The sequence below is a fragment of the Schistocerca nitens genome, chromosome 3 (assembly GCF_023898315.1).
Source record: "Schistocerca nitens isolate TAMUIC-IGC-003100 chromosome 3, iqSchNite1.1, whole genome shotgun sequence".
NCBI lineage: Eukaryota > Metazoa > Arthropoda > Insecta > Orthoptera > Acrididae > Schistocerca > Schistocerca nitens.
In genome coordinates this window covers 477188712-477205080 of record NC_064616.1, presented here as the reverse complement: position 1 = coordinate 477205080, position 16369 = coordinate 477188712, and positions in this window count along the sequence as shown.

Here is a 16369-nt window from a genome sequence, read left to right as displayed (position 1 = left end):
TCTGTCAGCAGGAAGTGTGTGCGTTTAAGAACATTTTTTTAGTTTAATTTGGAAATTGGCTGTTATGTCTTTCGGAATTTCCGTAATGCTATTTTCGACAAAAAACGCTAAGGTCTTCGAAATGTACTCCTCCTCTTTTAATATTACGACCGTATTCCCCTTATCCGCTTTCGTGGCAAGCCGTCAAGCACACGGCTGTAACCACGCCACAACACCTAGGCACGTCAGTCCACAACAGCTCCCGAGCCGGCACAGTGCGACAGCATACTTGGTAGCTATGGGACGGCCATCGACTTGTGTCAGCAACTTCAATGTAAGACGAGGACCCACAGTCCAATATACTTTTAATTCTGTTTTACTCTATGGACTTCCCAAATATTTGTGATGGTATTTTGTCTTTTTAGTTCGTTTAATTTCATGACATAGACTTTACAACCTGATAATGAGAGCATTGTCTCTTGAAACGCGTTGCTAAAATATATGTATAAGAATCGCGGTTGAATGCTAACAGTGATAACCAGTATAACGACAACTGCTACCTCGACTCCATAATGGATTATATTAAATTCTACAGTATATTTTTGAGAAGAGAAAAATGTGTGCGAAGTATGTTCCGCACACCTCTACTCCCGACGAAAATGAATAACACATGGACGCCTGCGGCGACTTGATTTAAATGCAAAGTGCAGACGATTCTTTTCTGGAAAAAAATCATCACTGGTAATGAGAAATGGAGTCAGTACGAACCTGATTTGAACAACATCCCAAAGATGGAATTTTATGACAGATCCACATAGTTGTATGAACGTTCTGTGCGATGTACATAAGTCGTGGGGGCGGGAGAGACTGTAATGAACGCCTGAAGAATTAAAACCACTATCTTAACATGTTTTATATTTTTTATTAATCCACTCTCAGCCGGCCGGAGTGGCCGTGCGGTTCTAGGCGCTACAGTCTGGAACCGAGCGCCCGCTACGTTCGCAGGTTCGAATCCTGCCTCGGGCATGGATGTGTGTGATGTCCTTAGGTTAGTTAGGTTTAATTAGTTCTATGTTCTAGGCGACTGATGACCTTAGAAGTTAAGTCGCATAGTGCTCAGAGCCATTTGAACCAATCCACTCTCGGAACGTTTCGGACTGACAGAGTATGCGCCAGTGTGCTATAAACGTAACAACCGGTACCACCTCGTAGTGGCGTGTGGATATATTTCAGTTTTCGGAAACTGTTACGGGTGATAATAGAATACTTCAGAGTTTTAATGACTTTTTCTCCCGCCCTGATGAAATTAGGTCTCTTGTAAAATATAAGATCTCTGGTAAAATATAAGAACTGTGACTGAAAACATAACTGTAGTGTTGAAACTAAATGATAATACTGACTAGCGCCATTTAAGTTGATTAATGCTATCTGGCATAAAATTCATTTTTGAGAGAGCTTGTTTTCGCTTCATGAAATAGTTCTCATAGCATTTGGCATTTAAAATTAACTGCAGTCGATTTATTCCATATAACGTGGATAAATGTAGGTTTAACTACAGTCGTTTCACAGTATCGTACTAGCTGTGCAATATTTTCGGTGTTACGTTGGTTTCAAAATTTGCAATGTTACTTTTTTGACCATGCCAAGTTATGTGTTACGTAAATACAGTTCCGACAGGTTTTGTTATAGATCAATGACCACAACTCTGTCAACCTTGCTCATATCATATGATTTTATTTGACTTGTTTCATTTCAAAGACGCACACGTGAAAGTACAGCATTCGTCGTACGCTTCCTTGAAATTTTGTGTTTGTCACATGACGATGGGTGTCTGATTCCCCTTAGTAAAACCAGACGGCCGAGCTACAAAGACATTCTAGGAATTGTAACGAATGATATTTTTTTGGGAGCAGAGATCCAGGCTACATTGGCAAAGGTAAAGATGGATCAAATAAGGCTTTTGTAAATGTAGCGGGTGGTAGAAGGATGCAATCCTCAGGTACGACCTGTTAGTAGTTGGGGTAATTTTACTTTGTTTTTCGTTGGATGGCTAGTAGCAACGGTAGTTTGCGGTCGACAGGTCGCAAACTAGACTAATAAGATGGATGGGAAGGTTACTTGTAACGTCGTCACAATCAGGCCGATGAAAGTAACGAGATGTATGTCTTATGATCATTGCCTGGACTTTGACAGAACTGATTTTAAGATACGAGAGATAACACCAGAAGGTGAAGTTATTGATTTAACCAGTTCACAGGCTTGAATGGTTCATGTCGTCGGCATACTGAAGCAGTTGGATGGGGCCATAATAGCAGTGTAGAGAAGGTGGCGGAAGAGGGTAGGACTGATACTAGAAGTAGTCTTGCAAACGGATGGAAAATACGGATTTATGGCAACAAGTGGGGTGGTTTGCCAGAAAAGAAGCAAGAAGGTCAGTATAGCGCATATATAGTGCAAATGTTAGTAGTTTGAGACTGAGGCGGGAGTGCCGGAGTGCCACACTCGGTCAGTGTTTTCTTTTTTAACGGTCGAGGGAGAGCCTTTGTTCACTCCTAGGGACAAGAGATAGAGGCAACTGAGGAGTTGATCGTCTGTGGAAAAATTCGTATGGAAGCTACACTGGGTGTTATGAAGGAGGTAATATAATGGCGACAAAAAAAAAAATCGCAGCACCAAGAAGGAGTTGTGCGACACAACGAAAGTCGGTATGGGTTTTTATACATCCGAAAGTTTATATCTATTCTCATTCGCGGTAGTAGCGCCACTATGAGGATGCAGATCATGTATGCTATAAGTACACGCTGTAACGGTCGTGAGCGTTAGTTATCTCTGAGACTGGACGTGGTGACTTGATATTAGTCTCAAGAAGGCCTTTAAGGCAACAAAGACGCCATTATCCAAATATCACAGAGTTTGAAAGAGACTGTGGAACAAAACTAAGAGAAGCTGAATGTTCCTTCTGCAATACTGCAATTAAGACGGCAGGAATATAGCCACTGTTCATGAGTTTTGGCAGGAGCCGACACAAGATTGTACGGTCGCAAGAAAACGGGGCACTGGACGAACAAGTGGCACTATCAAGAGGGAAAACCATCGTATTCGGCGTATGGTTCTGCCGCATGGTACTGCATCTGCAACAGAAATCTGAGCAGTAGTTGACGCCATAAGTAGTAGGACACAGCCGGTTGCATCCCAGTTTTGATATGACTGATATCAAATTAATTAATTGATCAATTAATTACCCCCACACTCACCCTTGATGACAGCATCGGGTCCCTCCCCTCCTCTCCCAGTCCCCATTTCCCACCTGAGAATTTCGAAATTTAGTGGGAATTTGGAATTTCGGCAGGAAATGCAAAAAATGCTGAGGATTTCAAAAATAGTGGATAATTCTTAGATCCAATGCTTTGCTAACGTCCCATCACACACCACCTCCAGCCCACCCAGCGGAGATTGGTGGGAGAAGCAAAATGGCGAGTGCCCTGCCTGGGACTCGAATGCCGCTTCTTCTGAGTGGAAACCCCAAGTGCACCCTTCTACAAATGGAAACTGTGCAGCTGCAGGAGATGTATGTTAGGTTAGTGTACTTTATTTATTTTCGGAAAGAAACTGAAGTAAGGATCGGTCCTAATTACATAATTAATCATTAAGATTGGGCCCAATTACACATCTATATGCATAGCGCTACACAAGGAGCACCTAAAATCGCAATACAGCTCAAAAATTGACGATGTCATATAACTGGTGTTGTCCCTGGGGAAAAGATTCACAGTACCACGCGAAACTAGCAGCAGACGTACTCAAACTCTACATAATGACTCCTTCAGCTACAAGCTGGGAGCAAAAAGGCTGAAGTGGAAGGTACTATTTTTATTTAGGGCGGGAAACGTTTTCAACTGACTAGACGTTGGTGTAGGGCAGAGAGGAGTTTAATAAGTGTATTACCTGTAAGTCCACAGCTGAAGACAATGTCTGTTGCTGATTTGAAGTCGGAGTTCGTTACAGACGCCTCCCGCTGCACTGCTCGACAAACACCCTGTAGTCATGGTGCTCTAAATTCAAATAAACGGCGCTCTATTTACTTCTCGATAATTTCTCCCTATTTCATACCCCTGAGAGGTCACTTTTGGTTCAAATGACTCTGAGCACTATAGGACTTAACATGAGGTCATCAGTCCCCTAGAACTTAGAACTACTTAAACCTAACTAACCTAAGGACATCATACACATCCATGCCCGAGGCAGGATTCGAACCTGCGACCGTTGCGGTCGCGCGGTTCCAGACTGTAGCGCGTAGAACCGCTCGGCCACCCCGGCCGGCAGGTCACTTTTGTATAGCTTCTGAGTAACTTGTATATAGTAAGAAGAGATAGGGTGGCGAACCATCACTGAAGCGTAGGAAGGCTGATACACGCTACTGCAGCTGTTGGAAAATGCTTCACTGTTCTAATTACTCATCGAAATTGTCATGAAAGAACCAGCACTTGTAAACAACAGGTCATAATGCAATACATGTTCCGAGAATTGAGAAAAATCATTGTAAAAACACAACTACTGCAAAAAACCGACCCCAAGGTATCGCGCCAGGAAAGAGGGGCGGCAGCTGCATGTGTGGTCACATCACTGTGCGGTCACAGATTATTCAATTTAGGACCAGTCTTACCTCCCCTTCTACCACCCCTCATCCCTCCCTCTTCTCACCATTAGTAGGGATTCAGGGCTTTTCTATCCTGTCACAGATGACCCACAAAGAGATCCATTTGGTAGCAGTGATGCACTGTCTCCAGTCTCTGGAAATCAGTCACAGTTGGACAGAAGACTCGAGAACAGGAGGCTTCCTGCAAACTGTTCAGCGTATTTCACAGGAAGGTTGGACCCCGTGAAACAATAATAAAATTCTGGAGAACCCTCTAGAACACTTTTCTAACGTCCACTGCTGCCCGCCACAGCCATCAATCACCCATCATCAACTGCTGTAGCTGAGAGTGCAGTCTTCGACCTGCCACCACCCAACCCACCCCAGCAAGCAGAGCCTTTGATCAGGTACTGTTGGAGCCTCCCCAGCAGAGTACAAAGTGGTCCGCCTGATCACCGGTCACACAACAATGCGATATAAATGACGGATATACTGACCGCATGTTGTTTGTCTAAAAGTGAAGCTGCACTGCACTCCCCCTGCTGCGATCGACTGCGTCTGCTGGCTTTCACCAGTCTACAAGGGAAGACATTTCAGTGTAACTATTGTATGTAACGTCAATGCACCTCTTTTAAACGAGCGTCTATTAGAAAACACAATCGCGACAACAATAACAGTCTTATTTCCACGAAAATAGGCACAGTCCATTTTCTTTCAGTTTTATGAGCAAAATCAGTATAGTCTGAGAGAATTACCAGTGCTCAAATTATAAATTATTGTGCGCAAGGGCATTCTTTTCAGACGATTCAATTATCAATACAGATAGCATCTACACTGTATAGTCATTCTTTTATGTTTGACTGCAGGATACAATTCATATCATATATGTCTCTGTCGCAGAGACATCGTAAGTTCACTATAATGCTCCTCAATCTTCTGCAGCGTGGTTCTGGAGACACGGACAATTATACTGCTGCAAGACTTCGCCATTGGGGAAGACATCGAGCATGAAGGGATGTAGGTGGTTCGCAGCTGTGGGCGTGTCTTCTATGGTACCACAGGCCATATTCAAGTGCTGGAGAATGTCTCCCATACTCCTCCCACCAGCCTGCTTCCGTGGGGCGCTGCACGTTTCGAGCCGCCGTTCACCTCGATCACTGCGTTTGTGGAGACGACCAGCGACCTAGTGTAGCAAAAATATGAAGAGCCGACACGCTTCCATTGATCGACGGTCTAGTCCCGATGGTCCAGTGCCCATTGCAGTCGTAACTGAGGATGTCGTTGGGTCTACATGGGTGGTCTACTGCGGAGCTCCACGTTTAACAACGTACGATGAACGGTGTGCTCCGAAACACTTGTGCGAGCAGCAGCAGTGTGCTCATTCGACAGAGAGGCCACAGATCACCATCTGTCGTACTTTACAGAGCAGACAAGTCTCCTAACCGAACGTTCTGTGAAGAGTCGTGGACTTCCAACCATTTAGCGCCTAGTGATATTTTCACTGTCCTACCTCTTTCCGTAGATACTCACGACAATATCAAGTGAACATTCGACCAGCTTCGCCGTTTTCGAGATACTCGTTCAGTCTCTACGTAATAATAATCTGGCCTTCGTCAAAGTCGCTTATCTCAATTGATTTCCTCATTTGCAGACCAAATCTTCGCTAGGATGTTCCCCCGTCTGTATATGCTCTGCTTACATACTTCGGTTACGGCATCATTTGCCCACAGCGCCACCAGGCGACATCCAACGTCGCGATGGGCAGTGATCATAATGTTTTGGCTGATAAGTGTAATTTCTTTCTGAAATAAGACAAAAGAACACCTTACATTCAGAGTATCTCACATTTGTCTCTTGTAGTGTCTACATCAAGGCGTCCACATAAAATCTCGCATATGAAAGCTGTACAATTTATGGTACCTGTCAACAAGAATTGGATTTTCTTTTTTATTTATGCCCCCAACATTTCAGCTTTACAGCTTAACTCCCGTCGCTCCGCCATTTTTGTTTCCCTCGACCTCCAAAATGCCTATGACCGTGTATGGAATCCCGGTCTCCCATTTAAACTCCAAACCTATGCCCTGCCTATCAGTTTCGTCCGTATGGTCGCTTCCTTCCTCTCGCACCGTCCTTCCTATGTCACCCTCCACAACACCAACTCCCGTATCTTTTATTCCTGCTGGCGTCCCCCAGGGCTCTGTCCTCTCCCCTCTCCTTTGTCTCTTGTATGCGGCTGATATGCCCAAGCCACCCCCACCTGTTCACCTCCAGTATGCTGATGACACCGCTTTCCTGGCTCTCTGTCCTACCCTTCAATGATCCCAACGCACCCTCCAAACCCAGCCTGACCAGTTCACCACTTGTTGTAACCAGTGGCTCCTCTGTCTCAACCCCTTCAAAACCCAGACAATCATCATAGGCCGCATCACCCACTCCTTCCGTCTCCACGATTTCTACCTCACCCTTTATGGTCATACCATCCAGCTCACCCCCACCCTGAGATACCGTGGCCTCACCCTCGACCATCACCTCACCTGGACCCCTCACCTCCTGACCATCTAGCAGAAAGCCCATTCCCGCCTCCACCTCCTGAAACTCCTGTCTGGCCGAACATGGGGATTGCATCCTTCCACCATCCTCCACACCTACAAATCCCTCATCCGTCCTATCCTCTGTTACGCCAGCATTGCCTGGATCCCCACACCCACCCGCATGTACAAGGCCCTCCAAATCCTTGAATGCCATGCACTCCACGTTGACTTCTGTATCTGCCTTCTTTCTCCCACATGGCTCCCGTGTGAACTCATCCCCTTCCCCCACCTCCTCCTTTTCCTCCAACATCTCTGCATCCTTTACACTGTCCGCTGGCTTGATCTCCTCCACCCCCTGGTTTCCTCCTTCCTCTCGACCCCCGCCCGTTGCCGTGCCTCTATTGCTGTATCCCTCCCTCTCTCCACCTCCACACCCTCCATCTCCTTCATTAGGGCAATTTCCAGCGCCTCCCCCTCCCAGATGATGAACTTCGCCATGACATATACACTTCCTTCCAACTATAACCTGGCCTTGTTCCACCGTCTCCCCAGGGCCCTCTTTTTCCTCTCCCCTCCTTCCCCCAGAGCGGATTTTCCTCCTTCCCCCACTGAGACCCTACACCCCATCCTCGCCTCTCTCACTCCCACGTCCCTCCCTCCCTGGCCCTCTTCGGCGCGCCCCCACCCATCTCCCCCCTTCTCTTCCCCTCCCTCCCATCTTCCTTTCTCCCTCATCTCCTTGTGCTTGGCAGATCCTCCATTTTGATCATCAGTGTGCTACGTCAGTGTTGTGTTTGGTGCTGTTCTCCTGTGTGTCGAGAGGTGTGATTTTAATTGTGTGCTGGCCTTGTACTTAGTATTACTGTCAGTGATTGTTATGTGCTACGCCACCCGTCGATACTTTTATGCTCCGGTCATACTGCGCCTTGTGTTCTTTTAACTGTCCCAGTGTGTGGTTTTTTTGTGTACAATACTTTTTCGTGGTTTTTATCTCCGTTTTACAGTCGCCTCTTTTTGTCTATTGTCTTCCATAATGTTGCCCCCTTTTTTATATCTGTGTACACTATGTTTTCTCCTTTGTTATTTTTAAATGTCTTCTATTGTATGTTCTATGTCTTTCGGCTGAAGAGCAGCGCCCACCCCGATGGGGAACTGAAATACAATAAAGAAAAAATAATCAGCTTTACAGAAGGTATTACACACGTCCATTACGTTATTAAAGTAAATATATACATTATAAGTGCAGTGGAATATTCTTGAAACTGCAAATGAGCAGAGTGAAATGGAATCGGCTGACAATTGCTCAAAGATATATGGAAAACTGTAGTCGCAGTAACCCAATGTGTGATATATCGTATATACGAAAACACGATTTTGAGGACATAAAGTCAACTTTTACTCGATTTTCTCTGGTAGATGTGGAATGAGAGACTATTAATGGTATTTTTACCTCGCTCTCGAAAGGAATTACTCCTAAACCAGCATTACTGAACTTTCCGTCATGAAACTATGCCCCTCTGTTTAGAGACCAAATGTTACCACTTTTTTCTGATACTGCAGATCCTAGTAGTTATTCTGAGATGGCAAATAGTTGACGTTGTCAACAGGGTGGATGGAATAAAATACATTCGACTTCCACTTGAAATGAATGAATGGTTGAACCTAATTTGGAGTGGACGGAGATCCAGAGTTGCTTCTTTGTTTATTGAGTCTATAAGTCACGTTCCCTGTTTAATTTTAAAACATTACAATGAACAGAATTGATTTATTTCCCTTTCGGTTCTCGCGCAGGTATTTCGATATGAACTCATATTGAAGGTGGTTAATGTGTAAGACTAAGTCGATAAACATTTTCTATACACTGTTGCAGTGACCTCTATACCACCTGGTTGCAGACCTCTTGTGTCTGACCATACAATTGCAGCGTGCCTATACATTCCTATTGTCTGCATCGTCCACCACACTTTCAATTAGGCTAAAAATTTTGATGTGTTATTAAAATTTCAGTACTTATTTGTGGTTATGAACCTTATGTCACTGACTGTAACACTACCCAAAGTAGGGAACTATCAGATCAGTATGAGGCACAATATTTCATTAGACAACGCCAAAATAAGCAGTATAATTCCTCCTGGCATATAAGATAAGAAGAATTTTACAATCTCTTTTGTGGTTTTATTCTTGCAAATGAAAACAGAAAATGCGATGTCCTAGAATATCTTGTTCTTTGCATTTTTACTGTGTACTTCCAGCAGTAAAACAGTACGATATGTAACGCTCTTCAATAAATCCATTGCCTTTCGCCTAGTTCTCTCTTGCCAAAACAGATCATGTGTAGTACCCATAAGTGCAGATAACCCTCCCCAATACTTGGTACTGAATAAAGTAATTTTGAGAGAAATGCGTTGATTTGCTGTATGTCTCTCCATGACGTTGTCTGATTTGCAGTAATTGTCTCCATGGCATATAACTGCTGGTAGTCACTGAACTAGTTCAGATATAAAGTAGATAAAAATGAAATTCTGTTTAGATTTAGAAGTTGTTGCCCTTGCATATGTTAATATCAGTTTATACTTCATAAGTATTTATTTAGGTCATCCGTAATTATCTTTAGCAGTAACATATCTCATCAAACTATGTTCACGAGGCGCTTACAAATTACCCGTACTAAAAGATCTGAGTAATGTAGTTTCTAATCTATCGATTTCTGTTGCACCTCGTCTAGTTCCTATTCCTGACGAAGGAATATTCGAGAAGAGAGTAAGTGAAATGAATCAGAATCAATTTTTAATCAGCCTGCCAGTGTCCATATCACACCAGAGTTTTGAAACGCTGCAATAGGACTATCACGGTCTTTCTGATCACATGTTCGTGCGGAGTGAAACAAGACTCCCTAGAAATTACAGTACGGATTTTTATCAGAATTTTTGTAGCTCAACTAAAAGTCGGAAGTGAACAAATGGTGTATCAAACTGACCAACGCGGGTACTAGCTATGAAAAAAAGTTTAACTGCTTGCAAATAAAGTAGTTACTAAAATCTTTGCCCACGTTTTCATCGCCAAAGAAAGAGTGGGAAGTAGACAAATGCGATTTCAGGTAGACCAGAGTGAGATTTAGTTTTGCAAAAAAAAGTTAATCGCTTGGGAGTAATCAGGGTAATTAAGAAAAACTTAGTGATTTGAGAGAAAATTGAAATATTTCATGAACAGCAGTAAGTCACTCTCTTGAAGGCCTAGCTATTTTACATAGAAAAGATTAAATTGGTGTAGAAACTGTGCAATCCTTTCTTTGATGTTGAGAAAATGAAATACAGATCAAATTACAACATAAACTGAAACTTCTCTGCTTTTTCTTGATCACTACATTCTTAATAATAATAGAATACCGTTCGATGCTTCAGTAAATTATATTTCAAGCTTTCTGAACAAAACTTGAAAAAATTTTGAAGATAAAAAGGTCAAACGTTTGTCTCAATTTAAGAAATAAAATAGACTAGGGAAACATTTGATGAGAATCATTTACTGCACGTGTTTTCGAACATCAGTCAAAGGTACTTCAAATGTTTCTCTGATCTCTTTGCTTCTTACACAAATCATTTGAGTAGGTTAGAAGCATAACTCACATGCTCCAAAAGCATAAATTTTCGCAAATGACTGAAAACGTGTTTTACATGCGTCGTGCGCATGTCTCATATATTGACATCAGTATGTGCAAGAACAATGGCTATAAATCATTATGTGTATTTCAGATTATGTTTGCTTATTGAGAAATTACAATTATTTAATGTTATATTATGGATCATGTGAGTTTTGTTAATGAGCTATGTAAGTTTTGACAATCTCCATTTTGGATCGTGTGAGTTTTGGTACTGAGCTGTTTGGACGATGTTGGTTTCACGGGAACTATCGTGTTGTAACTCGATATGCAACACTTTTTGGTTCCAATTGCAAGCCACTTTCTCTTCTACAGTGTATATTTAATATTACATTCCGATGTTAATCGTGATAAATAACAATAAATACCGATACCAATAAATACCAATAAATATCATCTTTTATGGACTTTGCTTGTGTTAGTTTACAAAAGATATTCTTTAGTTTGGAATACCGTTTGCAATTTCATAAAAGAAATGTCTACCATGCACATTTCTTCAGTTTAATGATCAAAGAAATTTACAAATTTTCCATTCATGAGAACTAATTATTGATCACAAAGAAAAGTAGAATATTATAATCAGTAAAATAATTCAGACTTGTTTAGCATTCTTTGAGAAGAAAGAAACTATCAAATACCAATAAAAAATAAGCTACTAAAATAAAACTGAAGATCTGAAGGAGATTCACTTCTAAAACTGAAAATAATTTTACTCTTCTATGTCTATATCACAACATTAAGTTCCTCTTGAATCATGTCACACATACACTCATGATCAGTTTGACCCGATGTATTCTCATCAATGACATGTTTATAGAACTTGAGCTCCTCAATTTCTCTCCAGTTTTCCCCATAATGGGCAGTCAGAAGTTTCTCAACATCCCTCCTTTTCTCTAAAGAGATTGAATTCTTTCGTTGGATGAGTTCGGGATGTGTAAGTGCATTTACTCCAGATTTAAACACAGATCTAAACACTCCAAGGTCATTTCTGTACGTTTGTTCACCACGCACAAGAATTTTATTTCCCACTCCGCTCTTTATGTAAATGCGCTTACATTTTAAAATTGAAAAATGGCATGATCCTGAATTTCGTAATGCAATTTTCACACAATTCTTGAAGTCGGCAACACTGGAGTCTCTTCCTACCAATTTCAATGTTGACTAACTCCAAATTATCTCATACACTTGTTCAGGCTGTACTATTACTTCCATTGTTTTCATTTTCCTTTTTATATTTCCAAACACACGGTCTGGAGGTATTTAACTATGACCGGTGACTGGAAAAATCATTTCAATTCCATCGATATGTGGGGGAGACTTTACGGAAAGCCAAAACATACACATCGCAACCAAAGTAGAATTCTTATTTTGTGCAGCACACCCATCACATACCAATCGAATTTGTTTGTAATGGGACATGTCTAGGGAGTTTAAAGTATCAAACACACATGGGGCTATAGTGTTTGAATCTCGACTGAATTCATTTTCTGTCCAACAATAAGAAGTGACAGTGGAACGGTTTAACTCAGATTTACTGTGACCTTTAACATTGGTAAAATTCTGGACATAAATTTGTTTGCTATAATAGCATGACTGATCTGGAACTTTGGGCAGTGGGATATTCTTCTCACAATCAAATGAAAGAATTAACGTTTCAACATCTTTGTCCTTCAGGTGTTTCTTTAACTTGTGAACCCTTTTTTCAGAAATTGAGTTTTCTTGTTAGGGTCTCTCTCATGTTTTAACTTTTCAGCTAGGCTTAAGCATGAAGAACACACATCAGTCTCGGTGTATCAAAGCCTACGTTGTATTTTGTGTTAAAGATGTACCTGAGGTAAGATAGCTTCAAAGGGATGTTTTCGGGCTTGGATGAATAAATTTTCCATAACATTTTACAGTTCATATTCGCAGGCAGATACCGTCTTTCTGTTCGTCCTCTACAGTAATGTGTCTCTACACACTTTAGACTATTGATAAACTTCATGACACACTCTCTCTTGGGTTCATATTCTGCCGCCCTCCTGAAGCCGCCTCTCCGGTCTTGTACACAACCTTGCTGATGAAACTGTTCAGTGGTATTATTTATTCTGAATCGTGACACATTACATATACATTTATAAACATTTATACATATACATTTATAAAGGTTGACATGCAAACTGGAACTTTATTTTTCTGTGTCGTCGTTCTAAGCAGCTGCGACTTTTGGTTTTGACTTGATTTGTCTTTTCTAGGTCGACGTCTGATGACGTTGCGAATTTCCACATACTTCAATATGAACTGATTCTGATAATCTCTTTCTGGTGTTTTATAAAACAAATCATGAAAGTTTTTATATCGTTCATAGAAAGTGAACAGCAATTAAATGCTCCTCCATGGTGTTGACATGTCGGATACTGGGTCAGCACTGAAGGTTTGTACCTATAATGATAGAACAAACTACACTGTGAGGTTCTGTTTATTTTTCAAAAATGAACTTAAAATATTGAATTTGCGATTCCTCACTGTTAAGTTCCAAAGAAAGAGTCCTATACATTCTTACGTGGAGGAACAAATCAAGCCAATAACAAGAATCAGTTTGATTTGAAAACAATGAAGCAAACAGGATATTCTAACCTCATTCGTTGGGCTTCCTGACTTTTCCACATTTCTGGATGCTGTGAACGTTTCCTTGGCCTTCCTCTTTCTCCAACGGGTGAAACGTGTTCTTCCATGACTTGTCTCAAATCAGTTTTATTCCAACCACTATATTGAATTATATTCCCCAAAATAACTGGACAGAACAGAAAACATCAATATTTACTACTACACAAGAAATGGGCCCCGAGTGAGCTAATCATTGATTGGTCAAGATGAGGTACGGGACAAAACTCACAAGATCCCGCGGATTTTGAGACTTTTGAAACTAACCATGAAGTTTAACACCAGTTTTCTCAAGGATCTTGTGCCAAATATGAATAACTGTTTCGTGAATTATGTTCCATGTATAAAGCTATATGAGAATATGTCGGCATCTCAATTTTCATTATTTTGGAGCATGTGAGTTATGAATCTAACCTACACATTTATCAAAAAATTCACTTTTTCAACTTTTTTCACTAGTTCTGGAACAATTCATTTAGTATTCAAGAAATCTAGAACATCCGATATTACAGACTCATGTGTTAGCATAATCGGAAAATATTGTCTTTCGCACTCTAGTTACGCTTTTTGGCCGCTGTGTTGTTGTTGTTTTTGTTGTTGTTGGCAAGAGACTATGTACAAGATCTTCAGATGGCACGATCACACAGCTGTAGTCAGACTTCCAGATCGTATATGGATCACTGAACAATTCATGCAGTCCACTGTGACTTTGCAGACAGTGTGTAGCGTTTGTATCTACCGGGAGTGTCGCGTCTGTCTATGGTGGTTCACGTAGCAAAACCCTCGCGAGCTGGAACCCTGCTGGCCATGCTTGGTGGGAGGGGGAAGTAGGCCACATAATACCTTGACCATAAACTGCTGCGTACAGCTGACTTCTCATTAGCCTTTCCATTTGCCCTTTTGTATTCCTTTTTGTGCTGACGTGCTTTGTGCAGGGCCGCACTGCACATCGCGTAATTAAAAGAACCGTTACATACAGCCCCAGCGCTGACCGAAAGATAACACACCTCTTGCGCAGAGTATCGCCGATCGGTTGCATTCTCCACGTACTTGTTTTTGATGTTGGCACACATTCAGAACTAATCCTAGCGTTGCGGACTTCCAATATGTCCCCGACCTCTCCCTTTTTGTAGATTAACCTAAGGAATCAATCAAGAATTAGGCAAAGACGTTTTTTAAATTATAAATCTCGCCTAATTCCATTACAGTCTGGTTTCACAGTTAAATTGATTTAAAAAATGTCTGTTAAAATCCTTCGTCCTGTTTTGTCTTGTCAGTAATTCCCTGTACCGGTTTACTCTCCTCTGGCATTCACTGCAGATAGTGACAAGTCTTTGTGCGTTTTGTTTCCCTTTTCTTTGTGCCACGCTCTTTCTAGTTCTATCTCTAAGGATAATCATTACTGACACGGAACTATATTTTTGACTGTGAGCTGTATGTGATAGCCCAGCTTACCGCCATAGGACATTGCTCATCATAAAAAATGTGTTTTCAGGCCACTGTTTGATATTTGTACCAGCCAAGTTCTTTAGTGTGATGGATGATCTTAGTTTATTTAATTTAGTTTTAGCATGGGATTCTCTTTATTTCGCATCATTCGCTACAGCAAGGTGTGAAACATGTGGACTGGAGTTGGAACCTACTCCCATACAGTCGAAGAAATTGTTTGCATTTTGTGTGGCATCATTTGTTGGAAGCGTCTAGTTGTATCGCTAGCGGGCGGTCGACAACGACACTAAAAACTTATAAAAACAGTAGTAGAGAGCCATTGCTAACACCATGAAGTCATAGGACGGCTGTCTTGAATTAAAAATTCTCATATAGCAACTTTCTTCAAGGTTGAGATATGTTAATGGAGATTATATTTATTATTATTACTACTATTATTGTTATTATTATTACTTGGCTTTTAACCACATGAATATTGAGCCCATTAAATTATTACACTGTGTAGTGCACCAATTATAAAAAAACGCCAGACAAAAATTATTATTTACAAACCAAATTTAAAACATTACCTTTAGTAACTGTCAAATCAGGATCGTAAGTGACAAAAAGCCATCTTGTACATACATAAAACTCGAAAATGTGTAAACAAATATTCCATGTTAAATGGCACAACAAGTAATCGAATAAACTAGTTTGGCTGTCTGAATTGGTTTTGGGTCTTCTGGTTATTTAGCCCATCTCCAAAATGTACAACTCCCGATTAGAAGAAGGTGTTTAAGATCACTTTAGCATTAACAGTAAAAGACTAATGTTCATGTTAATAAAATTCGTTTTACGGTTTCATAAAAACATTTAATTAATTAAATGGAGCAAATACTGATCATTTATGAGGTATGTGTGTTACTTTCAGATATTAGTAGCAGACACATCGTGAATTATACTCTAAGTTTTGGTATTACTAAATAACTTTCTCATATGGTTAAAGCAGCCATCAGCTGTAGAAGATGCACAGAAAGCTACTCATTGTGATAACACATGTATGGTGCGTCTGACTTGAATGTTGTTTGCTATTTGATACGGTTTGCCGACATGAGATTTTGTGCAATCATGTCAGCACCAAAGTCGTTCTTCAGCATTAAACATGCAGACATCGAAACCGTCTACAAACCGACTGGACATCAATATTTTGTACCTGTTTATCACATTTTACACTTTGAGATATAAGTAAGACAAATAAAGTAGTTTTCAATGACAAATATTGTCGCTTTACAAAATATGGTCCTCCCAGCCAGTCAGTTATGACAGGACTTACCATGTAACTGTCATCTCGTGCTCTGCCTGAATGTCTGTGCTCACTTTCTTAATTTTATTATCTGTTAAATTCTTTCCATCATTCAGCAAGTAGTCAAAGATTTTTTGATACCTGTATATCTCACACCTTTCTGTGCCACACTAAGGCTGCGTGATGGATGCTGC